Source organism: Vipera ursinii, assembly GCF_947247035.1.
Source record: "Vipera ursinii genome assembly, chromosome: 4".
Lineage (NCBI taxonomy): Eukaryota > Metazoa > Chordata > Lepidosauria > Squamata > Viperidae > Vipera > Vipera ursinii.
Genome location: NC_139514.1, coordinates 71,996,354 through 72,022,905, shown reverse-complemented (window position 1 = coordinate 72,022,905; position 26,552 = coordinate 71,996,354). Strand labels below are relative to the sequence as shown.

Here is a 26,552-nt window from a genome sequence, read left to right as displayed (position 1 = left end):
CTAGCCACATATCTTTATGAGCTTAAGTCTGTGTGCTTTATCCCTGCAGAATTATTGTAATAAGGAGTCAAGGTGATATCTGAGATCATATGGCAAATTGTTTATGGGGAATTTTATTTTTTAAACTTTAAACAAATAAATGTACAAACCTCCTGTTCAGGCAGTAATTCTGTCCATACACAAAAAAAGAGTTGGTTCAGTTAAATGTACCTGTAAACTTAGGTACCGTTTCATTTGTAGATTTTTGTAACCAGGACTATTTTACCAATGACAAAGCACATGTTCTTTTTATTTGTTAACTTTTCATTTATTGTCTTTGGTTGTCAAAAGCTGTATATCTTTTTAAGAGCCACTGAACAATACTGAATATGAATCTAGCTGCAAGTGACAGTTTGGTGTGGTGATTAAGACATCAAATTAGAAACTGGGAGATTGTGAGTTCTACTTCTGCCTGGGTTATCTTGGGTTAGTTGGGTTATCTTGAGCCAGTCTCCTTCTCTCAGCCTTAAGGAGGATGCAATGGCAAAGCACTTGTAAAAAATCTTGTCAAGAAAACTGCAGGAACTTGTCCAGGCAGTCTCTGAGAATTGGACACAACTGAGCAGAAGGAAAAATAAGGAAGCTGCATAGCAGCTTTGTTTTTCTAATTAATTGTAATTGCTTGGATTTCCATGTGTAATTACACATCAGACTATTTTAGTACGAATAGGACAATGTTACATTAACATATTCCACACATATTAAGGAAATACTACATAAATTATTTTACAATTTTAACATTACCACTACAGTGGTGAAATTATCCATTATATTTATAGTTTGTCATACTAATCTTTAAAATGCAAATGCAATTAATAATAATGGTTAGAAAACTTGCTGGTAAGTCATAGGTGAATTTTTAAAGGTTTCAGGAGAGTATCTTTTGTGTTAAATACCTTGTTTTTCCCTAGTGATTTTGGAGAATGTCCCTAGCTGTCACTAGGAATTCTAAGTGGTTTAGGGGTATCTGTGGAGATTCTCGCAGATGATACCACTCTAATGGCAGAAAGTGAAGAAGAACTAAAGAGCCTCTTGTTGCAGGTGAAGAAGGAGAGTGCAAAAGTTGGCTTGAAACTTAGCATTAAGAAAACCAAGATCATGGCATCTGGCCTTCTCAATTCCTGGCAAATAGATGGGGAAGAAATGGAGGTAGTGACAGATTTTATTTTCCTGAGATCCAAGATCACTGCAAATGGGGACTGTAGCCAAGAAATTAAAAGACGCTTGCTCCTGGGGAGGAAAGCCATGGCAAATCTAGACAGCACACTAAAAAGCAGAGACATCAATCTGTCAACAAAAGTGCGTATAGTCAAGGCTATGGTCTTTCCAGTTGCAATGTATGGCAGTGAAAGTTGGACCATAAGAAAAGCTGAGTGCCAAAGAATTGAGGCCTTTGAACTATGGTGCTGGAGAAGACTCCTGCGAGTCCCTTGGACTGCAAGGCGATCAAACCGGTCAGTCTTGGAGGAGATCAACCTTGACTGCTCTTTAGAAGGCCAGATCCTGAAGTTGAAACTCAAATACTTTGGCCACTTAATGAGAAGGAAGGACTCACTCTAGAAGAGCCTAATGCTGGGAAAGATTGAGGGCAATAGAAGAACGGGATGACAGAGAATGAGGTGGCTGGATGGAGTCACTGAAGCAGTAGGCGTGAGCCTAAATGGACTCCAGAAGATGGTAGAGGACAGGAAGGCCTGAAGGAACGTTGTCCATGGGGTCGTGATGGGTCGGACACAACTTTGCAGCTAACAACATAACAATGGAGATTCTCAGTCATCCAGTGCATGGTTGTTCCAAAGGTGCTTTTTCAAGAGGCAACTGGACTTTCTTGCTTTTCTTTGAAGATGTTTAGCTTCTCATCCAAGATGCTTCTCATCTTGAAGAAGCTTTTTGGATGAGAAATGAAAAGTCTTCAAAGAAAAACAAGTAAGTCCAGTTGCCTCTTGAAAAAGCACCTTTGGGATATTACAGTGAAGTTATAGTTCCTGAAGAGTAAGGCACAGGAATATCTAATGTACTTTCAGGGACCATTTGAAATTGACAATCAGCTAAGATAGCATAGGGACATTTAATACACAAATATTTTTGGAAAGGCTTTGTAAGGTTTTAATATGGTTGTATTCTGCTCCAGGCTGGTATTCTTTATGTGCTGGTTGAAAATCCTAAAATCCATAATCCTAGTAAGTATAAATATAAATGACACTAGACTGAGAAAAGCTGTAACTTCTGATCAAAGTGAGAAATGTAGTAAGTCATCTATGTACACCTTTGAACATGCTTATTGAGCATTAATACTATTAAATTTGCTTGACCACAGTTTAGAAATTAATTTGGGGGAGTGGTCTTTACAATGACCCCACCATCATGTTAATTTTAAGCTTGGCTAGATATTCCTGGCTTCAGTCTCCTTTTTTTCAATCAGTAGGAACAACCTGTTGTTTCTGATGCACACCAGGATTGGAAAACAGTTGGTGCCTAGGACTTAACAGCAGTCCAAAGTCTATAGTTACTACAATGGTCCTTGGCAGATTCTAAATCCTACAGTAAACATGTAGTATATACCAAGAATGTGATTAGGATAAGAAGGGTCTTGTTGTGCAATTAGCTCACATGGTGTAATAAGATGGAGGGTTTGTGTCACTGTAAGTTGGGGGTGGGGGCACGAAGGGAGGCTCAGCCAATCTCAATGTATACATGGTTGTACTTTGACAATAAAGGTTCATTTCATAAAGGTTCATTTCATTTAAAGGAAATTGTGTATGCCATTTCTATGCCTAATTTGCATTCTGGACTTACCGTATTTTTCGGACCATAAGACGCACCCAGTTTTTAGAGCAGGAAAACAAGAAAAAAATATTCTGAACCAAATAGTACTGGTATACTAAAACAGGGCTTTTTAACCTTTTCATCCATTGTACCACTTTTAGGACAAGGCAATGTCCGAGTACCACCAGTCGCCCAGCAAGGTGTCAAAAACTTGGACCCCCCCCCAAAAAAGGAAAAAATAATAATAAAGTACAGGTAGTCCTCGAGTTACAACAATTCACTTAGTGACTGTTCAAAGTTATGACGGCACTGGAAAAAGTGACATGACCATTTTTCACACTTATGACCGTTGCAGCATCCCCATGGTCATGTGATTTACATTCGGATGCTTGGCAATCGATTCACATTTATGATGGTCACATTGTTCCAGGGTCATGTGATCGCCTTTTGCAACCTTCTGACAAGCAAAGTTAGTGGGGAAACCAGATTCACTTAACAATCATGTTACTAATTTAATTTCCTTCTCTTTCACTCCCTCTCTCCCCCTCCCTCTTTCTCTCCTCTCTCTCTGTTTCTCTCTCTCCCTTTCTCTCCCTCTCCCTCTTTCTCTCTCTATTTTTCTCTTTCCCTCTCTTTCTCTCTCTTTCTCTCCCTCTCTTTCCCTCCCTTTCTTTCTCCTTCTCTCTCTCCCTCTTTCTCTCACTCTATTTTTCTCTTTCCCTCTCTTTCTCCCTCTTTCTCTCTCCCTCTATTTCCCTCCCTCTTTCTTTCTCCTTGTCTCTCTCTCTCCCTTTCTTTCTCTCCCTCTCTCTTTCCCTCTCCCTCTTTCTCTCCCTGTATTTCTCTCCCTTTCTTTCTCCTTCTCTCTCTCCCTCTCTTTCCCCCCCTCTCTATTTCTCTCTCTCCCTCCCTCTCCCATTGTTGCTTCCTTCTTTCCTTCCTTCCCTCCCTCTTTGTCCTTCCCTCTCCGTATTAGAGCAGTACCCGCGGAGGCATCCCTGCGGCCCGGCTTTCTCTTGCAGAAAGCAAGCTGAAACGGAGCGAGGGAGATTGCCAGGAACGCGAATCGGCCGATCTCACGCTCCTGCACTCTCCCTCGCTCGGTTTCAGCTTCCCTTGCTACAAGAGAAAGCAGGCTGAAACGGAGCGAGGGAGATTCGCGTTCCTGGCAATCTCCCTCGCTCCATTTTAGCCTGCTTTCTCTTGTAGCAAGGGAAGCTGAAACCGAGCGAGGGAGAGTGCAGGAGCGCGAGATCGGCGCTTCTCAGCATGTGCTGATTCGTGCTCCTGGCAATCTCCCTTACTTTCCACTTGCGGAGGTTGGGGCTGGCCATACAGATCACCTTCGGACCATAAGACGCACCCTCGTTTCCTCTCCCACTTTTTTGGGGAAAAAATTGCGTCTTATGGTCCGAAAACTATGGTATATCAATATGTTTGGCTGCTAAGCCAATAATTTAAAGGTGGCAAAATTTGATTGCTGGGTTCAGAATGGGCATGGGATACGACATATAGCAGCTTGGATTCATCTCTCTCTGTCTTTAAAAAGTTGGAAAATCAGGACTACTACTTTAAGATTATTTTTGTGCAAGTGACTTAAGTTACTAAATGTTTAATGTATTAAGAAAACAAACATTTGTCAATATTATGTGGTTTTGTGAAAGAAGAAATACTTATTTGTTCTCATATACTGAACTATGCATTCTACTATACATAATTTGTGTATTAGCCACAGGTACCTGGCAAAAAATAATTTTGCAGTGTTAAATAATTGCTAAAAACTTTTGTCGTGAGTTTGTTGAAGGAAGTAAGAAAATTATAAAATTCTTATTTTGATACTTTAATAAAGGAGTAAGGCTAGCTAATTTCCAATAAGGTTAATATTTCAAAACAAGTCTTTTCATAATATTTTTGTGTCTATGACATAATTAACTTTCAAGTATTTTTGCTATATTGAAAATATAACAGTTTAAGTATGCCTAAGAATTGGAATAAGAAATTTATTTTGAATAGTAGAGTTAGTAGAGGTATAAAGTATCAAAAATATGTAGCAGTGTGACATAGGGCAGGGCTTTTCAACCTTTTCACCCACTGTACCACTTTTAGGATATGGCAACATTGGAGTACCATCAGTCGCCTAGCAAGGTGTCAAAAACTTGATGAACAAAAAAAAGCAAAAAAATGAAGTACAGGTAGTCCTTGACTTACAACAGTTTGCTTAGTGAAAGTTTGAAGTTACAGTGGCACTGAAACAAATCCCCCCCCCAAGCCACAGCCGAGCAAGACGCCTGCCCGCCTGACGGCCCTCTTCCTCCTGTCCGAGGTTTTCATTGTTGTGAGCATTTCTGTTGAGGATTGGCAGTGGGGGTGGGGTGGGGTGGGGTGTTTGGTTTTTATTCCCCCCCCCTCTGCTGGGTGGTTGCAGCAGGTTTTGGTCACTTCACATAACCCTGGGACACTGTGACTGTCATAAATATGAATCAGTTGCCAAGTATCTGAATGTAAATCACAAGACCCTGGAGATGCTGCAACATTCTAGCTGATCGGCGCTTCTGGGCTCAGCAGAAGCACCGGGATCAGCACCGAGCTCCAGCTGGAGCCTGGTGCTGTTCCTGGCGCTTCCGCTGAGCCCTGACAGCCCCGAAGCGCTGATCCTGGCGCTTCTGTTGAGCCCTGACAGCCCTGCAGCTTCAGCCGTCTCTCACTCAGGCTTGTGCAGTACTGCCACTAGTTCAGCTCATTCCCCTCCCCCGCTACCACTTTTATAGGATGTTCACCTGCTAGGTGCCAGTGCACCACAGGTGGTACCCATACCACTGGTTGAAAAGCCCTGAACTAGAAAACCTAAAAATTATAGGTAGCAATCTTTTTTAAAAAAAAACAACTCACCTTGTATTTAAAATAAAAATTACTTGAAAAGCTTGCTAAACCTAATGACACATATGCAAAATAAAAATGAATGCATTTTACAGGTAAGCAATAAGAAACACATTTGACCTTGATAGAACTTTAGTTAAGAGAAAAAGTAATCTTGCATAAGAGTCTTCTGTATTCAGAACATTTCTGCAAAGAAACCTCTGCCATATTATTGCTAATTGTGCATAAAAAAGTAAGAACTGAAAGAGCAGTTGATTTGAAGTGGGTACATGCATTTGGGCCACATCTAGTTTTGCTGTATTAAATAGATTTTTTTTGCTCTATTTCCGTTATAGATGAGGTGAAGGCATCTATGTTAAAGACACCTGCCTTGATTAATTGGAAATCATCAACTTTCTTTGAAGCATTTGTGTGTGTATTTTGAAGCTTATCTTTGCTACTACAAGGTATAGAAAAGAATAAGTTTATCAAAATGTTTACTTGTGTAAACAAAATAAATTTCCTTTTTTGGCATAGCTGTGTACAGGTAGTTCTTGACCTATGACCATAATTGAGCCCAAAATTTATGTTGCTAAGTGAGACATTTGTTAATTTGAGTTTTGCCCCATTTTATGACCTTTCTTGCCACAGTTGTTAAGTGAATCATTGTAATTGTTAAATTAGTAGCGCAGTTGTTTAGTGAATCTGGCTTCCCCATTGACTGCTTGTCAGAAGGTCATAAAAGGTGATCACATGATCCCATGCTACTGCAAAGTTCATAAATTTGAGTCAGTTGCCAAGTTCTGAATTTTAATCACATGATCATGGGGATATTGCAGTGGTCATAAGTGTGAAAAATGGTCAAGTCATTTTTTCAGTGATGTAACTTTGAACGGTCACTAAATGAACTGTTGTAAGTTGAGGACTACCTGTACAATCTCTGGGTTTAGAATCAAATTGTCACTGAATTACAATTTGAATTTGATAGAAAGGGAATATGATTAAAGAAGTAGAAAAGAATAATAAAGTCTAATTAAATATTATTTATTTAAATTAATTAAATTAATTAATTAAATTAATTTATAATTACATTATACTTTTCTCTTTGCTTCATGATGTTTTAGATTTCAAGCCACTGTATTCTTCTCTATGCAGCCCATAGCATGAAATATATTACACACTTCTCTTTTAGGTCAAGCATGCTATCCTGATAGATATAAATATGAATTCATATGAGATGCTTTGGGAATAGTATGTTACTATATGTTAATATTAGGCAATAGTCTGCAAAAGTATATTATTGCATCTGTTACTTAAAACTTATACAAGGTAGTAGCCAAGAAATTTGTAGAGATTCACCATCCCTTATTAGTCATTTGTGATCAAGTACTTCTGTACTTGTCAAGAATGAGGCAGTTGGCCTACTTCACCACGCTCTGTTTAGCAGGCATTAGGATAGCCCATAATTAAGACAGCTATAATTTGGGGATTGTATATGGTGGCTCAGTGGGTTAGGACACTGAGCTTGTCGATCAGAAGGTCGGCAGTTTGGTGGATCAAATCCCGAGTGTCGCGTAGCAGAGTGAGCGCCTGTTACTCGTCCCAGCTTCTGCCCACCTAGCAGTTCGAAAGCACGTAAAAATGCAAGTAGAAAAATAGGGACCACTGCGGTGGGAAGGTAACAGCGTTCCGTGCGCCTTTGGCGTCTAGTCATGCCGGCCACATGACCACGGAGACGTCCTCGGACAAGCACTGGCTCTTCGGCTTTGAAACGGAGATGAGCACCGGCCCCTAGAGTCGGAAACGACTAGCACGCATGTGCGGGGGAACCTTTACCTTTACCTTTATATTAACTCTGATTTAGGTCTCATCGTATAGTGTAACCTGTTACAGGCTATGGTATATAAATTATAGCTACCTTTTGGGTGGGATTTTTTTTAAGATCAGTTGGATGTATTATTTATTCTTTTCATTTATATTTGTGCAGCTGCCCATTTCAGAAAATACAGCTCTAGGTAGTGTACAACAACAACCATTAAAAACAAGGAATAATTCATATTAAAAATTATTATTAAAACAAATATACAAACTCTCAGCAAAGGAAGAATAAAAATTGGCATCTGAGTGTGTCTCTGGTTCTCTGGGAGTCCCAGGCCTAATTATAATAACCAGGTCTTCAGGGACTTTCAAAATGTCAAAAATAATGGAACTAATGTAATTTCAGGGTGAAGAATGTTCGATAAGATGGGCCTATGGGCAGGAGAGACACATCTTCTGGAATTCACCAAATATAAAACCCTAGTTGATGGTATCTGCAGCATGCCCTCTCTGCTAGATCTCGTAAGGGAGACTGATGTTATTGGGGAGAAGCAGTCTCTATTGAACATGTAATGAAACATTAAATGAATGCAGATTTTATCAAACTCTGAAGTCATCAATTAATTAAAATATCTTAACCATTGTAATTTAGAAGAGCAAATTCCAGCTGGTATAGAAAAATTACTGAAGAAATTCAATGTTTACTGAACTTGCTGGTTTTTAGGGCAAAATGTTTTACATTCACAAGCTGCATTTATAGTTTTCATTGGATTAACAAAATAGGAACCACTTTGTACCATTTTATACACTCCTTATGAAATTACCTTTTCTTAATACTTGATACTTCTATTAGAATGCTCAGACATGACAGGTAAGATTACCTGATGTTGCCATTTCTGTGAGCTTTAGCTTCTTGGTAACTACTATATTAAATAGAAAAGTAAAATACCCATGTTAATTATATATCTTTAAAGTTCTTTGTAGGAGATTTTTTTAGCTGAGACATGTATTTACCTGTTACTTGACAAACCTGTCTTTGCTTCTATTATAAGACATTAATGTGCTACCTGAATGGGATGTAATTTGATTTAACTACTTAAGTTACCTGCTTTAGAATTTGTTCTTCTGTTTTCTTAAGATATTTATAAACATCTTTATTTTATATAGCTTACATGAGCATTGGCAGGTTTTTTAAAATGGCAAAAGAAATTTGTAAAATCTGAATAAATTTTATATTTACTACTAATTTAGGTGACAGTGAGTTGAGTTCAAGTCTAGGTGACATTTACGAACAAATACATAATTGTAACCTGTCCTGAGTAATGCACATTCAGCTCTCCCAAGGATGTTCTAGTAATATCTTTGATCCCATCCATTTACCTTATCTTCTGCCTAATTCTGTTACTATGCCCAACCTTGCTAAACACACATGCATATATACATGAAAAAAATCCTCATCCCTATGAAAATGAGAGAAAAGGGATAAACTTTCAAGATAGGGTATAGAGCATTGCCGGCAGTGGGGTGGGTGCGGCTTCGGTATGATGAAACCGGCCCGTGGGGCGGTAGTTGGACACCTTCGGTGTAGAGGATTAAGCCTGAGATTCCCAACATAAAGAAGTACATAACATGTATGGTAGATGAAGGAGCAGCTAAACAGGAGGAAGAAATCAAAAGTACACACTTAGAAGAAGGAGCAAGACTGAGAGACCAGAGACAGATAAGATCGACTAGAAGATTGAGATCTAGATATAATTGAAAGAGATGGAGGAGACTGTGATTCTATCAATAAATATAAATGGACTAAATTCTCCTTCTAAAAGGAGAATTTTTTTACAAGATGACAAAAATTAAAAATGGACATAATCTGTCTCCAAGAGACACACATTAAGAGACAGCATTTTAAAATTTTAGAACAACTGAAAATTGGCAAACTTTATTTTACACTTGCATCTCAAAAGAAAAGAGGAATAGCCCTCTATATTAAAGAAAAGATGAACCCCAAATTTATGCAGATGAAGAGGAGAGAATACTAATGGTGGAAATTATGGTGGATCAAAAACAGATATTGATGGTAGCAATATATGCACCTAATGATAAGCAAGAGCAATTTTATCAACAATTACACAAGAAAATATTGGACTTAAACTACCAAAATCTTTGTATAATGGGAGACTTTAATACAATAGCAGATGCGACTATGGATTACAAAGCCATAAGCAAGGGAGAAAAGGAGGAAATATGCTTCTTAAAGTGTTCTCAAAAATGACAGAACAATTGTATATCCAAGACGTATGGAGAGAGAGAGAAACCCAGTCTCTGAATAAATCTATATTGAAAGAAAAAGAGTTCTTGCAACTAGCGACAAAGGAAATGGAATTCTTCTTTAAAATAAACAAGAAAGAAGAAACATCTCTTCAAAATGTATGAGATACGGCCAAAGCATACTTTAGAGGGTTGGCTATAACGTATGCTTCTAAGAAGAATAAAGAAAAGAAGTGACTACATTTAAAGCTGAGAGAAGAATTTAAAAAATTGGAACTAGAGCTATAAACAGACCCACAAAAGAAAATCCTTAAGAAACAAGTGGACATAATAAAGCATAAATTAAATTTGGCTGAGACGGAAACAATGGCCCAACAGATTAAATGGACTAAACAGAACTTTTTTGAAAATGCTAATAAGCCGGGGAGATGCTTTACATATAGATTGAAGAAACAAAAGGAAAAAAGAATGATAAACAAGCTACAAGATTTAAAAGAATTACACTTCCAAAATGATGCAATGAAAAATAATATCATAGATTACTATGAGACACTTTATAAGGCAGAGGAAGTTCCTAAAGAAAAAATGCAGTTGTATTTAAAAAAAGCAGGTTTGCCAAAAATCCTGGAGAATATCCGAAATATATTAAATGGAAAAATATCAATGATGGAGACAATAGAAGCTATAAAAAGGCAAAAAAAAAAAGAGATAAGACTCCGGGCCCAGATGGACTTCCCGCAGAATTTTATATATCATTACAAGATGTATTAAGCCCGACTTTGAAAGAACTGTGTAATGAACTACTTTTGGAGACTAAAATACGAAATTCATGGATGGAAGCTAATATTATCTTAATACCTAAAGAAGATACTGACCTTACACAAATAAAAAACTATAGACCAATATCGCTATTAAATATGGATTATAAAATCTTTGCTTCAATAATGGCAGAAAGAATTAAGAAATTTTTAACTGAATTTATACATACAGATCAAAATGGCTTTCTACCTAAAAGACAGATAAAAAATAACTTAAGAATGATTTTGGATGTTTTAGAGTATTATGAAAACCACCCAGGGAAACAAATGGCATTAATATTTCTTGATGCGCAGAAAGCTTTTGATAATCTAAACTGGCAATTTATGTTCCAGCAATTGGTGGAAATGGACTTTGGAAAAAACTTTATAAATGTAATTCAAACAATCTACTATAAACAAATTGCTAGAATAATTTTAAATGGAGATTATACAGAAAACTTTGACATTGAAAAAGGTACAAAATAGGGATGTCCATTATCCTCGATTGTTATTTATACTAACATTGGAAGTATTGACGAGAAATATCACAGGATATAGAAATCAAAGGATTGAAGATAAAAGATCAAGAATATAAAGTACAGGCCTTTGCGGATGATTTGGTTTTTGTCTTGGAGGAGCCACTTGAAACAACTACTAAATTGTTGGAAAAAATAGAAAAGTTTGGAGAAGTGGCAGGCTTGAAAATAAATAGAGAAAAGACTAAAGTATTAACAAAGAATTTAACAGATAAACAGAAAAGTCAACTTACAAAAAAGACAAATCTGCAAATAGCTAAAAAAGTTTAAGTACCTGGGAGTCTATTTAACAGCAAGATGTGTAACATTAAAAGAAGATAACTATGAAAGACTGCTAAAACAAATAAAACTGGATTTGGAAAATTGAAAAAATCTTCAACTGTCACTGGTAGGAAGAATAGCTACAGTGAAAATGAATATTTTACCAAAAATACTCTTCTTATTTCAAACGATTCCTATAAAATTGGGATAGGTCTTTTTTGACGAGCTACACACAATAGTACTGAGATTTATCTGGCAAGGAAAAAAATCACGAATTAAAGTGAAAATGTTACAAGAAGCTAAAGATAGTGGTGGATTTGGACTCCCGGATTGGAGATCATATCATCAAGCAGCTATTCTACCATGGCTTAAAGAATGGATAACACTGAGAAATAAAAGACTATTGTACCTTGAGCGAACATGATTTACAAATTGGTTGGCATGCCTTCCCATGGTACGGGAAGAATAAAACACACAGATATTTTCAAAGCCATCTTATAAGGAATGTACTTCTTTTAGAATGGGAAAGAATAAAGAAGAAAATTTACACCAATTGGTGCAATTATTCACAAATGGAAGAAACACAAAATAACTGTCAATCTCCCTTGGTCTGGGGTTCCATGCAAGGTCTCACCTCGTGAAATTTCAATGATCATGAGAATGGTGAGGAATCAGCTCAGAACTACACAGGAGGATCTTGTCAATGATCTCAAGGCAGCTGGGACCATAGTCACCAAAAAAACAATTGGTAACACTATGCCGTGAAGGACTGAAATCCTACAGTGCCTGCAAGGTCCCCCTGCTCAAGAAAGCTCATGTACAGGCCCGTCTGAAGTTTGCCAATGAACATCTGAATGATTCAGAGGAGAACTGAAGTTTTGAGTTAGCCTTGAAACCTTAATGAATTGGAGAGAATCTGCAAAGAGGATGTTGTGAGTCCGTGCCAGCCTTTGGACCCAGCAGCTGAGTCTGGGGAATCAGAGGAGGAGGAGGAGGGGTTTGGGGAGCCATCAGACTCGAAGGGAGACACTGATGAGTTGCAAGACTCACAATCAGAAGAAGATCCTGGCCCCTCCAATCGTGTTCAGGACAAGACTCAGCTGTGTGGGCAAGATGAGGCAGACTGAGGACTCACAGCTGGAAGTCATTATAGATGCTCGTAAAAGAAGGCAGTTAACTAGAGCAGGTCAGAGGGAGACAATACGGCAACTCCAAGGGAGGAGGAGGAGAAGGTATTGAGAAGCCACGCTTTGGGGCTGCTTAATAAAAAGGGAAAGTGGACGGTGCTGGTTGCTGAAAGCAACCATTTGTAAAGAAATTCAAGGGAATCATGGTCTGTTTGTTTTACTGATGAAATTCTTGTTTAACTCCTGCTCTGTTTTGCTTTTTGAACCAATTATTCGTTGGAAAAGTATTCTGTTGTTTTTGATTTGAGGAAATAATTATCAGGACTGTATATGAAATGAAAAGGGTTGGTTTTTCCAGCCTACTGATAAAAAAGGGGTTGTTCTTGTGATGCAACAAGGATGGTCATAGGCTGGGACAGAACAGAGGAGTGGGACAAAATCCCTCCTGAGATGTGTGCAAAACCTGCTGGTCAACTACAAGAAACATCTGATCTCTGTGATTGCCAAAAAGGGTTTTGCCACCAAGTACTAAGTTATGTTTTGCGAAGGGTTCAAATACTTATTTCACTCAGTAAAATGCAAATCAATTTATAACTTTTTTGAAATGCTTTTTTCTGGAATTTTTTTTTGTTATTCTGTTTCTCACTGTTAAAATAAACCTACCATTACAATTATAGACTGATCATTTCTTTGTCAGTGGGCAAATGTACAAATTCAGCAGGGGATCAAATATTTTTTCCCCTCACTGCATGAACAAAAAGAAAATTTATACTCCCAAATTGAACACAATAGGGAACAGATAGCTTCTGAAAAAAAATGACCCTATTTCAGTGGTGGGATTCAGCCGGTTCACACCGGTTCAGCAGAACCTGTAGCTAATTTTTTGTTGCCCAGGCACAGAACGGACTTCCAAAAGCTGCATCCACACAGAGAACTGGTTGTTCACATATTTGAATCCCACCACTGCCCTATTTATGAACCTAAAGAGGAAGACTGATGGAAACATGTCACTTTTAGAAGAAAACAGCAACCAAGAGCAAAGCCCTTACTATCTATCCTACTATCCAGTGAAACGTCACTGGAACTGAACAATTGCTTTCATTGTCTCTCCCTGGAAGAAAATATGCAGACATCTATGAAAGAGCAGTCATCAATAGTTTCTAAAAATGAGACACAAGCCAGCATTCTCATGACAGAATAGTATCTCAGACTCCCCAAGGAAAAACAAGGCAAATTGGTGGTAGGAGATTCAATTTTGGGAAACTATAGTCTGCAGACTGAACAGTCAATCTGAAGAGGTACGTTGTCTCCCTGGAGCAAGAATCAAAGATATAACTAAGGAGCAAAGGATGTTAGAAACGAACCACTGACTTAAAAACTGGTGTCATCAAGAGAACTTGTTTTTTTAGACCATGGTCTGCATTACCTACATGAAGGGCTACTGGCAAGGATGGAGTGAACCTTACAAGATCTGGAAAGAATATATTTGGAAAATGACTGGCTCATTCTATTAGAAGGGCTTTAAGCTAAAACAGAGGGGAGGGGACCCAATCTTCAAAACCTTTAGAACTTGATTTCAAGCAAAAACCTCTAGATAACCAATCATATAAGGAGGTAGGGAGTAAAAGAAGAAGAAAAGGAAATGCAGTGAAATAGAGATGGAAAGGATTGAAAATCCAGATATAAAGTAGGAGATATAAAAAACATACCCAAGATCTATAAAGGACTCAAATGCCTATAGACCAGGGGTGTCAAACTCAATTTCATTGAGGGCCACATCAGCATTGCAGTTGCCCTCAGGGGGCCGGGTGGGTATGGCCTGGGTGGGCGTGGCCTACTGGGTGGGTGTGGCTAAAGTGCATATGGCCTACTGGGTGGGCATGGCCAGCTCTACATCATTCGCATCAAGGGTGCCTGTGGGGGCCTGGGCAGGAGTGGGACAGATCTGAGGGTCTCTGGCAGGAGGAGGGTCTCTGGGCCAGGGCCAAGGCAGTGGGGGCCGTTCCCTCACTGTTTCCAGGATGGCTTCGTGGGCCGCATGAAACCACTTCGTGGGCCGGATCTGGCCCCCGGGCCTTGTGTTTGACATGTCTGCTATAGACGAATGCTCAAAGTTTAGGGAACAAACAGGGTGAACTTAGTATAGGAAAGTAAATATGATATAGTTGCCATTACTGAAACGTGGGATGAAACTCCTGATTGGAATGTACTGATGGAAGGATACGAACTATTTAAAGAAACAGACCTAAGAAAAGAAGAGGGGGAGTTGCATTATATATAAAAGATCACTACCCTACAGAAATCCACAAAACAAAGTATGAAAGCCTAGAATCCGTATGGGTCAACATAAAAAGAAAAAAAAAATGACATTGCTTTAGGTATATACTACAGGCCACCCAACCAAGCAGAAGAAATAGATGGACTTTTTGCTAAACAACTAACAAATGGATGTAGGAAATATACCACAGTAGCAATGGGGAACTTTAACTACCCTGATATCAACTGGGAGACAAAACTCTGCAGCAAATGGGAGATCGAACAGATTCCTAACCAACTTAGCTGACAACTTCATCATCCAAAAGGTAGAAGAGAGAACTAGAGCAGGGGTGTAAACTCGATTTCATTGAGGACTGCATCAGCATTGTGGTTGCCCTGTGGAAGGCAGCGGGGCATGGTTCACTGGGTGGGTTGGTCAGGGTGGTTGTAGCCGACTGGATCTTTATTGTAGAGAAGAATGAAGACTTAAACATAATAATCATTTGGCCACTGCAATGTACTCACACCCGTAGCATGACAACCACTAGTTCCCAGTTCATCAGCTTTATCCTTACAATACATTACAAATTTGGGAAATGAGAAAGCAAAATAGTCAGTCTTGATGTTAACATACATTGTGGGTATGTTGTGCTTGTTACTCATATTAGTCCCAAAATGCTTTTCAAGAAGAACTGAACTGAAGAAGCTTTTTGGATGAGAAGCAAAATGTTTTCAAAGAAAAACCCAACTAAGTCCAGTTGCCTTTTGAAAAGCATCTTTGGGACAAACATGACCTGGATGATTGAGAATTTCCATAGACATTTCTCTCATATTAGTAGTTAATAAGACTCCAATAATGGATTTCAATTGTACTATATGACTATTACAAAAATTTACTATTTCTATATTCTAAAGAGACATATACAAAAATAATTATTGGATGGCATTAAAGTAGGTATTTAGGTACATTGCTGCTAATTGTTTGTAAACTTCTGGTACAAAAGTGCCATTCAAGCCATAATGCATACTTCAGAAGGAGCTGATTTCAAAACCTAAATATTTCTGTTTTTCATTCTGATCCTTCAAAAATACAATCGTAGGAAACTGATATATTAAATAAATACTCTGAGATCTTGGAAACTACAGAGAAAATAATAAGGGGAAATGGAAATGTCTATTTTTAACTTAATGATGCTTGGATTGGTAGGGAGAGTAGAACTGCTAGTTGTGGAAAAACGGCTTTAATGCTGAATTCTATGAAATTGTCTTCAATCTTTTACCTTTGAATATTAAGATGTTAATCGTAAATGACTACTTGATGATTTTATATCAAGAGTTAAAAGTGATGACCCTATCATTTTTGAGGAATGTAATTAATATAGAAATGGCATAGAATTTAGAATTTTGTCATATTGAAAGAAATTAGATTTTTTTTTATGATGGAGACTCATATACAGCAGTGTTGGCATCATAGTATCGTACGTGGATCAGAAGACTTGTTAAACTTGGTATGAAAATTTCAGTTCTTGCTGTTTCTAACTGGGAACATATGCTTAAAATAGTGGAATATAAAACATTTTGAATTTATTTTTAATTCTAAACACCTTGTTTTGAGTTAGAAACTTATTTCGGTTTCAAAGCAGCTGTTTCATATTTGAAGTGAATTGTTTTAATTATATTGTAATTATGTTTAGAGCTTGAAACACTTGTAAACAATAGAATCAGCCCATTTTGAATTAAACTAAACGTGGTTTGAGTTGAAATATCTGTTTCAAAATTGAATTGGGGGTATTCAATTTTAAAATATTTTGCCACCCATATTTTACTAATACCTCCATTTTTGAAGGCATAAATTGGTGGACTTGTATAGATGAAGTATTGCAATGCAGTATCAGTAAATCAGCACTTTTTTTAAAAAAAAAAAGATTTTTCATGCATTTTAAAATAAGGAGAGTGCTACAGTATATTGGAGTAAATAATTTGTGACACTTAGGATATCTGAGCTTAAAAAAAATCCTGCATTGTTTTATCTACAATTTCCTTAACAAAGTTTCCCAGAGATTATTTATAAATATTGTCAAGTTTCCGACGTATGGGCTTTTCAAGTGACTCTGAGGCATTGTTTACCTTAAAAGTCCTTTAACCTAATACACCAGCAAATGCTTGCTCGAAGGAAGCTGTAATCTGAAATCTCCGCCCCTTGCACAATATAATTAAACACAATTCTCCACCTTTCTAATTTTGTCATTAATCATATTTTCCAATTAATTTAAAGAATCAGCTTCCTTTCTGTTAGAAGAACCGCCAAAGTCTTCTTTAGAGACACAAATGGCCTTCAAAGTGCATTCCTACTCTTCCCTCCCACCAATTTTAAACTTAAACAATACACAAGTCTTAAAGCAATACACAAGTTTAACATATGAAATAGCTACTTCTTCATCTCATGTCAAGCAATAACATTTGATGTTAGCAGCATTGACATCTGGCCCCCCCTTACAAAAAGGACAGATCCTGTAATGTAAACAAAACACAAGTTAGGAATTGGCTTTTGGTTTGTTGGGGTGTTTCTCATAAAACCTTTTGATAAGTCTGTCAGCTTTCACATCAGTACATTTCACCCAAGTGGCTTCAGACAATGGGTATCCCACTGTACTAGATATTGCAATTTTCCCTTAAAGATTCTAGAGTCAAGAATACGTTTCACTTCATAATGGGTTTGACCTGCTACCACGAGGGGTCCAGGTGCTTTCTTAGGGGGAGGTCTTAAAGTGGAGGTTCGAACACTGGGTGAATTTTTCCCAAAAGTCTGGGTAGTTTCAATTTCACTGTGACCGGGTTGATGATTTTCACGATGGGGAAAGGCCCCAAGAATTTCGGTCCCAATTTCTTGTTGGGTAGTTTCAGGCGTAGGTATTTGGTTGACAAATAGACCTTTTCCCCAACGTGGAATGTTCTTTGGGGAGCTCTCTTTTTTGTCAGCTTGCTTTTTGTAGGTTTCAAAAGTCTTTTTTAAGGTCACATTTGTATTTTTCCAAACTTCTTCCCAACCCCTCACCCAATGATCAAGAATCTGGGAAGCGGAGGGTAACTGAGGGTATTCCGGTATGGGGTTGAATTCTTTCCCTGTGGCTACACGGAAAGGAGTGTAGCCAGTGCTGCTATGTACTGAATTATTGTAAGCTACTTCTGCAAAAGGGAGGAGGTCGGTCCAGTTTGTTTGTTGGTAAGAGACGTAGCATCTAAGGTATTGTTCCACCATTTTGTTGGCGGACTCTGCGGCTCTGTTAGCAGTTGATAGGCCTTGAGATGATCTGATTAAGAAAGTTTCCAAAATTTCGCTGTGAACTGCACCCCTCTGTCTGAAATTATTCGCTTAGGGGCGCCATGTAGTCGATAGATATGTTTTAGGAACAACTTAGTCAGGCGTTGAGCCGAATGGAAGTCCTTTGTTTTGAAAATAGGTCTATCACAGTCCAAATGACAGTATTTCCTCTATTATTGGGTAGGTCTACTATAAAGTCCATAGCTATTTCTTCCCATGGTTGAGAAGGTTCAGCCACCAGTTGCAATAACCCAGGTGTCTTTCCTGGGATTCTTTTCATGGTGGCAGATACAGTACAGCTCTTGACAAAGTTTTCTACGTCTCCTTTTAGTCTCGGCCACCAAAATTGCCGGCGAATGAGATGTAGTTTTTAGATATCCGAAATATCCAACCTGTTTGACATCATGGCTGTGGTTGAGGGCCTTAAGGCGAAGAGCTTCAGGCAAGTACAATTTTCCCCCCTGTAAGCCAGACCATTCCTGCATGTTAGGGATGTCTGATTGTCTTTAAACCATCAGTTCTCGCTTTATTTTCTTTACCCCGAGGTAATCAGGATTAGAAGTCCTGCGAGGTGTTGAGTTGGGTTGCAGTTTGTGGACTGGGGATAATTGCCTCATGAACTTCTTCGCATTCACTTTTGTATTGTGGCAATCAGGAGAGCGCATCAGCTAGGAAGTTTTTTCTTCCTGGTATGTACTTTAGAGTAAAGTTGAAACGGTTGAAGTACTGTGCCCATCATACTTGTTTTGGGGACAATTTTCAGGGAGTTTTTAGTGCCTCTAAATTTTTGTGATCTGTCCATACTTCAAAAGGCACCTTGCTCCCTTCTAAGTAGTGCCACCAGTTTAATAGCCCCCACCTAACTGCGAAGGCCTTCTTCTCCCAGACTGTCCATCTCCTCTCACTTTCAGTAAATTTCTTAAGAGGTGTAAGCACAAGGTTGTAGGACCCCCGCTTTTATTCTTTTGCAATAACACTGCTCCGACTGCCACATCGCTGGTGTCTGCCTGAATTATGAAGGGCTCCCCTGGGCAAGCGTGCTTTAGGACTGGTTCAGCCGCAAATAGTCTTTTTAAATTCTCAAAAGCTTTCTGATAACTCATAGTCCATGCTAGCGGCTGGCCTGGTCGTGGTTTTCCCCCTTGCCTGTTTTGAGTAGTTCTGTAAGAGGTTGAGCAATCTCGGCAAAAGAGGGAATAAATTGATGGTAGAAGTTGGCAAACCCTAGGAAGCTCTGGAGCTGTTTGCGGGTTTTGGGGGGCTGCCATTCAATTTTTACTTTGGCTGGGTCCATTTCGATAACCTCATTGGAGATTCTATAGCCAAGATAATCTGATTGGGTTTGGTGAAATTCACATTTCGACAGTTTGACATAAAGTTTGGCATTCTTATGTGGTCAGTCATATTCGTGCTGTATATCAAAATGTCATCAAGGTATACTAGGACCCCTTTATATATGTTCATGTAGGACCTCATTGATCAACTGCATAAATACGGTGGGGGCCCCCTGAAGTCCAAATGGCATGACTTTGAATTGGTAGCTCCCCAAGGGGCTGTTGAAAGCTGTCTTCCACTCGTCCCCCTCCTTTATTGTTACCCAGTAATACGCTTCTCTCAGGTCTAACTTGGTGAAGACGCTCCCCTTCTCCAGATGGGTTAGCAAGTCTTTCAGGAGGGGGAGAGGTATTTATTTTCCACAGTCACAGCATTTAGGATGTTATAGTCCACACAGAGATGTAAAGACCCATCTTTTTTTTCTTTGAACAACACGGGCTCCCACAGTAGACTTGGCCCGTTCGATGAATCCCCTTGCTAGGTTTGTATCCACATATTGTTGCATCTCCTCCATTTCAAGGGGGGACAAAGCATACATTCTTGGTCGGGGGAATTTGGCCCCTGGTAGCAGTTCAATGGAACAATCATTGGGATGGTGAGGAGGCAAGGTATCGCATTCTTTCTCACTAAACACCTCCGTTAGGTCCTGGTACTCTCCGGGGATGAGTGGCTTGCCAGGAGGCCGTAAGGCAGCCATGTACGCTTGCTCATTGGGTGGGCTAAAATCCCCTGTAACATCTGTTGAATCAATGGGGGGATCGGGCCCTATGGGTAATCTCACAGTTCTCATTCCTTTTTCCTACCAGATAAATGGCTTCCATTTGTCTAGCCAGGCTAGTCTCAGACATCTTTGGAGCTACTAGGAAGCGAATAAACTCCCAGTACTCGCCTATCTCCAGGCGTAAGGGCTCCGTTAATTGTGTGACTAAAGTCCTTCCCATTAGGGAGCCATCGGCTTGCTCAAACCTCACAGGTTTGGAGAACGGCTTGGCCTGTATGCCCACTCTCAAGGCATATGACAGGCTAATGATGCATCGGGAGCAGCCGGTATCAAGTAGCACTTTCAGGTCTACTTGTGCCCCTGACTTAGGGATTATGAGTTTAGCAGGCAATAAAAAAGGTAGGATGGGTCAACTCACGATCAGGTCGTTCTCCCCTTCATGGTCGCTGTCAAAACCAGGTAATGTGGGGGTGGGCCCAGTTGGTGGGCCAGTGTCCTCCTGGGTGGGGGACGTAACCTGGGTAACGGGCTCCTGGGTGGCCCAGTTGGACTTTTCTCTTGATGGCTGCTGTGCGGGTTTCTTCTTTGTTGTTGGATCTGGTCTACTCTGCTGTTGTGGGTAAGGAACTGGGCAGTTCGCTGCTCGATGTCCCTGCTGTCCACATCAAAAGCACTTGATTGGTGGACCTGTAGGTGATCTAGGTCTTTTGGCAGTGGCAGACATTGGGGATTTTTGGGGTGGTGGTGGCCATCTGGATTCTGGTTTTGGTGCAGTTTCAGGTGGGGGAGGCCTTTTATAGCGGGCGAGCTGGACATTAATTTCACCGCTGCCTGGTACCATTCATGCAGCTGGTTGGGTACAGCTCGATAGATACATGCCCCTGCAATTCAAGTGAGAGCGTACTTGGTTGAGGAAAAAAGTCAGTTTCTCTGGGTCCCCATCAAAGGTTGCTCTGAAGGGTGGGCTCATCATTGCTTGCTGGGGCCCCCATTGCTGCTGGCCACACCCTAGTTGTTGGTTCAATGGCTGCTGGGGTCCCCATTGGTGCTGTCCCCCCCTTTGTTGGATCAACTGTTGCTGGGAGTCCCACTGCTGCTGGCCTCCTCCTGGTTGTCGATTCACCAGCTGCCAGGGCCCCCACTGCTGTTGTTGTGTATCCAGTGGCTGCTGGCCCCACTCTGGTTGCTGATTTAATGGCTGCCAGGGCCCCCCCTGCTGCTGGCCCCTCTGGCCCTGCTGTACGCTCAGGGGTTGCTCATCTGGGTCTTACTGCTGCCACCCTTGCTGTTGTCCTCCCACCAGCTCCTGATCTCCAGGCTTCTGCACCACCCCCAGCTGTTGCAAGGCTTCTATTAGCTGGGGCAAGCTCAGAGGTTGTTGGCCTTCCACTTGTGGGGGCCCCCCAACCTCCCATTGCTGCAGAGTCCCCAGGTCCTCTGTCTCTATGGATCTGGAGGGCTTGGCAGGGGACTCCTGGATCTGGCAAGCAGTCTGATCTGCAGACAGGATTTTCCATTCACCCGAGTATTCAATCTCAGCTGGCCTGGCTACTCCGAGGCTCCTGGAGTCTCTGCTGGGCTTAATCCACTCTCCTGGTTGTTTGTGTCCAGCTCCCAGTGGGAGGATTGCTGAAACTCTTTCCTTGCCGGCTTCGTTGCTGGCCCTTCCCCCACTGGGGTGGCTGCTGGTGCCGGGGAGCTGGCTTCAGGCAATTTTACTCCTTCCATTATGGGATCTTCCCCAACTCTTTGCCAGACTGCCTCCGAAGCGACGGGAGGTCAGGACTCCCTAATTAGTTTAAAAAGTAGTGTGGATTCCAGCTTGATGTCAAGTTTCCGACGTATGGGCTTTTCAAGTGACTCTGAGGCATTGTTTACCTTAAAAGTCCTTTATTAGCCTAATACACCGGCAAATGCTTGCTTGAAGGAAGCTGGAATCTGAAATCTCCGCCCCTTGCACAATATAATTAAATTAGTGCAATATTTTCTAAAGATAGGTAAACGAGAGGCTTTAATTTTTTTGTTAATTAGCAGAAAATAAAATTATTTAAATGTTGATATTCCAAATTTATGCATATTGCAGAAGTCTGGTTTAATGTACAAATTTCAGTTTACTTAAGTACTGATAGTTATTATCATAGAGCACAGAGTATACGAGTTTAGTTGTTGTATATAATGGGTATATCTTGGTGATTGGACCTCCATTGCACATAAACTGTCCAGAGCTTGCTGGGAAGAGCTACAAACTGTGAGTTAAAAAGGAGGAGGCGGGAGGAGGAAAGTAGCTGAGACCCTGCTGATTGGACCTCCATTGCATTCAAACTGCCCAATGCTTGCTGGGAAGAGCTACAAACTGTGAGTTAAAAAGGAAGAGGTGGGAGGAGGAAAGTAGCTGAGGCCCTGCTGATTGGACCTCCATTGCATTTAAACTGCCCAGAGCTTGCTGGGAAGAGCTACAAACTGAGTTAAAAAGGAGGAGGCAGGAGGAGGAAAGTAGCTGAGACCCTGCTGATTGGACCTCCATTGCATTCAAACTGCCCAATGCTTGCTGGGAAGAGCTACAAACTGAGTTAAAAAGGAGGAGGTGGGAGGAGGAAAGTAGCTGAGGCCCTGCTGATTGGACCTCCATTGCATTTAAACTGCCCAGAGCTTGCTGGGAAGAGCTACAAACTGTGAGTTAAAAGGGGGAAGGTGGGAGGAGGAAAGTAGTGGCCCGCGTGCCGTTCAGCAGCGGTACATTCAGGGTAAGTCCGTCTGAGACTCCTTGTATCTCAAAATGTCTGGCTTAGTTCAGTGCAACACTTGTTTTGCAGCTGTCTTTCGCAGTACACTTTTCAAACTCGGAAACTGTCCTATCTGTAAACAAATCACTAGTCTACAAGGGCAGATTATTTATCTAAGGTCTGTAATCTATGCTCTTCAGGCAGAAATTAGGTGTCCAGTTTAGCCCTTCTACTGTATTGAGCCTCCACACTATCAGCCCCCTCTACCACAAAGATCCTGCAAAAGAAGGGCAGTGTGGACAACTGTGGGATCTGGCAGGGTGAGAGCTGTGAACCATAAACACAAAGCTTTCGCTGTGTCCCTGCATAACAGATACAGTGCCCTTGCTGGCCTTAATAGGGACATTAAGGAGACAGGTAAAGGTATTTGTGATGATAACTCAAATAACCAGGTGATCGTGGTCCGAGATGAAGAACTTGTTTCTGACAGGGAGAAGTGCAAATCAGATATTACACATCAGTCATGCAAGAACAGAAAGGCATCCCAAAAGAGAAGCTACCTTCTGGTTGGTGATTCAACTATAAGGGATGTAAATTTAGGAAAGGACACAGAGGTTTCAAAAGAGGTCACCTGGGTGCTAGTGCCAGTAGGGACAAGAAGCGTATTTTCAAAATAGTCAACAATTCCAGCAAGGACTGTGAAGTGGATGCTATTATACATCTTGGCACTAACAATCTTTCCCAAAAGATGTACTCTCTGTGCAGAATGATTTCCAGAGTTTGGGGCAGGAACTTAGCAGGATAGGCTGTAGGCTTACTTTTTCATAGGTTTTACCAGTGTATAAGAAGCAAAATGGATAAGGCCAGTGTATAGCAGAATTCAATATGTGGCTAAAGGAGTGGTGTAAAGGGGAAGGCTTTGGTTATATTAGTCATGATATCTGTAGCTGGTCCAATGAAACAATGTACAAAAGAGATGGTTTGCATCCATCAGAGAAAGGGACTGAGTTACTTGGCAACAAACTCACAGATTTTCTGGAGGAATATTTAAACTGAACGGGGACAGTGAGTTAATTGATACAGAACATCCCTGTCCCTGGCAATAAAAAAATTACAGGGTTAGCAGTGCACATAACATAGATGTGTGTGTGGATAAGAATATCAACCTTGCTATCAAGCAAAATCAAGCTTTTAATAGCGAGTGCCTCACAAAGTGCACTAACCAAACAGGTGGTAAGAAAATAGGGGAACTCAGGCACCACACAGGTTATGTAGAAAGTAAACACAGGGTCAGTCATAAAGGACTCAAATGTCTATACACCAATGCACAAAGTATGAACAGTAAACAGGGTGAACTAGAAATTCAGGTAAATGAGGGCAGATACGATATTGTTGCCATTACGGAAACATGGTGGGATGAAACCCACAAATGGAACACACAACTAGAGGGATTTAAATTATTTAAAAGAAACAGAGCAAATAAAAGAGGAGGTGGAGTTGCTGTCTGTATAAGAAATGACTCGGAGTCCTAGTGGACGATCACTTAGATATAAGCTAGCAGTGTGATGCAGCTGCCAAAAAAGGCAACACAGTGCTAGGGTGCATTAACAGAGGGATAGAATCAAGATCACATGAAGTATTAATACCACTTTACAATGCCTTGGTATGGCCACACTTGGAATACTGCATCCAGTTTTGGTCACCACGATGTATAAAAGATGTTGAGACTAGAAGAAGTACAGAGAAGACCAACAAAGATGATTAGAGGTCTGGAGGCTAAAACATTTAAAGAACGGTTGCTGAAACTGGGTATGTGTAGTTTAATGAAAAGAAGGACCAGGGGTGACATGATAGCAGTGTTCCGATATGATATCTCGGGGGCTGCCACAAAGAAGAGGGAGTCAAGCTATTCTCCAGAGTGCCTGAACGCAGGACAAGAAGCAACGGATGGAAACTAATCAAGGAGAGAAGGAACCTAGAACTAAGGAGACAGTTCTTCCTGACAGTTAGAACAATTAACCAGTGGAATAACCTGCCTCCAGAGGCGGTGAATGCTCCAACACTGGAAGTTTTTAAGAAGAGACTGGACAGCCATTTGTCTGAAATGGTATAGGGTTTCCTGCCTGAGCAGGTGATTGGACTAGATGACCTCCAAGGTCCCTTCCAACTTTATTATTATTAATTATTAATTATTATTATTATTATTATTATTATTATTATTATTATTATTATTATTATTATTATTATTATTGATCCTATTATCTCAGTAGTTCTCAGGAATATTCAGATCTAAGTGCTTAAGAAACATCATTTCTGAATTGTTCTTAATGAAGCATATCTAAAACGTGTGACTTGTTAAATAGTTTTTATAAGTATTGTAAATTATTAAATTAAACAGTTCTTTATAATAACTAACATTTTATCAACAGGGTACTGTTTAAGTGATTTTAATGATTCATTTCTGTAACTTGATAGAGCTGAAACATTAATATGTTTAATACTAATAATGTATATTATGATAATGCTAATATAAAAAAAATAAAACAGCAAGAAATATAAAAAATGAGAGCAAACCAGGATCAGTTTATGGCAGGCATGTCAAACACAAGGCCCGGGGGCCGGATCCGGCCCGCAAAGTGGTTTCATGTGGCCCGCGAAGCCATCCTGGAAACAGTGAGGGAACGGCCCCCGCTGTCTTGGCCCTGGCCCAGAGACCCTCCTTCTGCCAGAGACCCTCAGATCTGTCCCACTCCTGCCCGGGCCCCTATAGGCACCCTTGATGCGAACGATGTAGAGCTGGCCACGCCCACCAAGTAGGCCATATGCACTCTAGCCACGCCCACCCAGTAGGCCACGCCCACCCAGGCCACACCCACCCGCCCCCTTGAGGGCAACCGCAATGCTGATGCGGCCCTCAATGAAATTGAGTTTGACACCCCTGGTTTATGGCATCATGAGGCTAGCTTATTATATGATATGCCAGCTGACATAATTTCATTCCTGTTTAAACTTCAATATTTTCAGTGAAGTAGAGAAAGAACTCAGGTTTTTAATTGGTGGAGACTGAATCAGTTTTATAGCTAAGCCCAGTTTTGCTGTTCAGATGTTATAATAGGATATTCAATACAGGTAGTCTTCAATATACAACCACAATTGAGCCCCAAAAGTTGCTAAGTGAGAAAATTGTTAAGTGAGTTTTGTCCCATTTTACGATTTTTCTTGCCACAGTTGTTAAGTGAATCATTGATGTTCTAAATTAGCAACATGGGTGTAAAGTGAACCATTGACTTTGCTTCATAAAAGGTTGCAAAAGATGACCACATGACCCTAGGACATTGTAACTGTCATAAATATGACATATGCCAAATGTTTGAATTTTGATCATCCATGGGGATGCTGCAATGGGTGCAAGTGTGAAAAATGGCCACCGAGTGCATGGGGGCTGACGTCCGTCAACAGCCACAGCCTGCCGGCTCCTCGACCGGTGCACTCTGGGACTCCGCAGCCTGTCACCAGCAGTTCAAAGAAGCCACCTCTGAGCTGGATGGCTGGTCGACAGCTGAGGAGGCGATGCAGTGGGTCATGTCCTGGAAGAGGAGAACATGCGAGGCCAGGAGGGACAGGATGGAAGGAAACCAGACGTGCCGGGATGCATCCGACCACGTGGGACCTCAGTGAGTTAGCAGGCGCTGGTTGAAGAGGGACAGATGCCATCTCCAGGGCATGGCAT

The 26,552-nt window shown here is 40.5% G+C and overlaps 1 protein-coding gene across 6 annotated transcripts in view; it reads left to right on the top strand.

Annotated features, from left to right (window-relative positions):
• The window catches only part of WWC3 (WWC family member 3), a gene marked incomplete at its 5' end in the record, with an annotated part of 197,980 nt that overhangs the window by 948 nt on the left and 170,480 nt on the right, over nucleotides 1-26,552 (top strand). For 2 of the 6 annotated variants that reach the window (XM_083362681.1, XM_083362683.1), the window contains one exon: nucleotides 6,018-6,128. The exons of the other annotated variants lie outside the window; for them this stretch is intronic. The remainder of the gene's footprint in view (nucleotides 1-6,017; nucleotides 6,129-26,552) is intronic. 6 annotated transcript variants of the gene reach the window in all.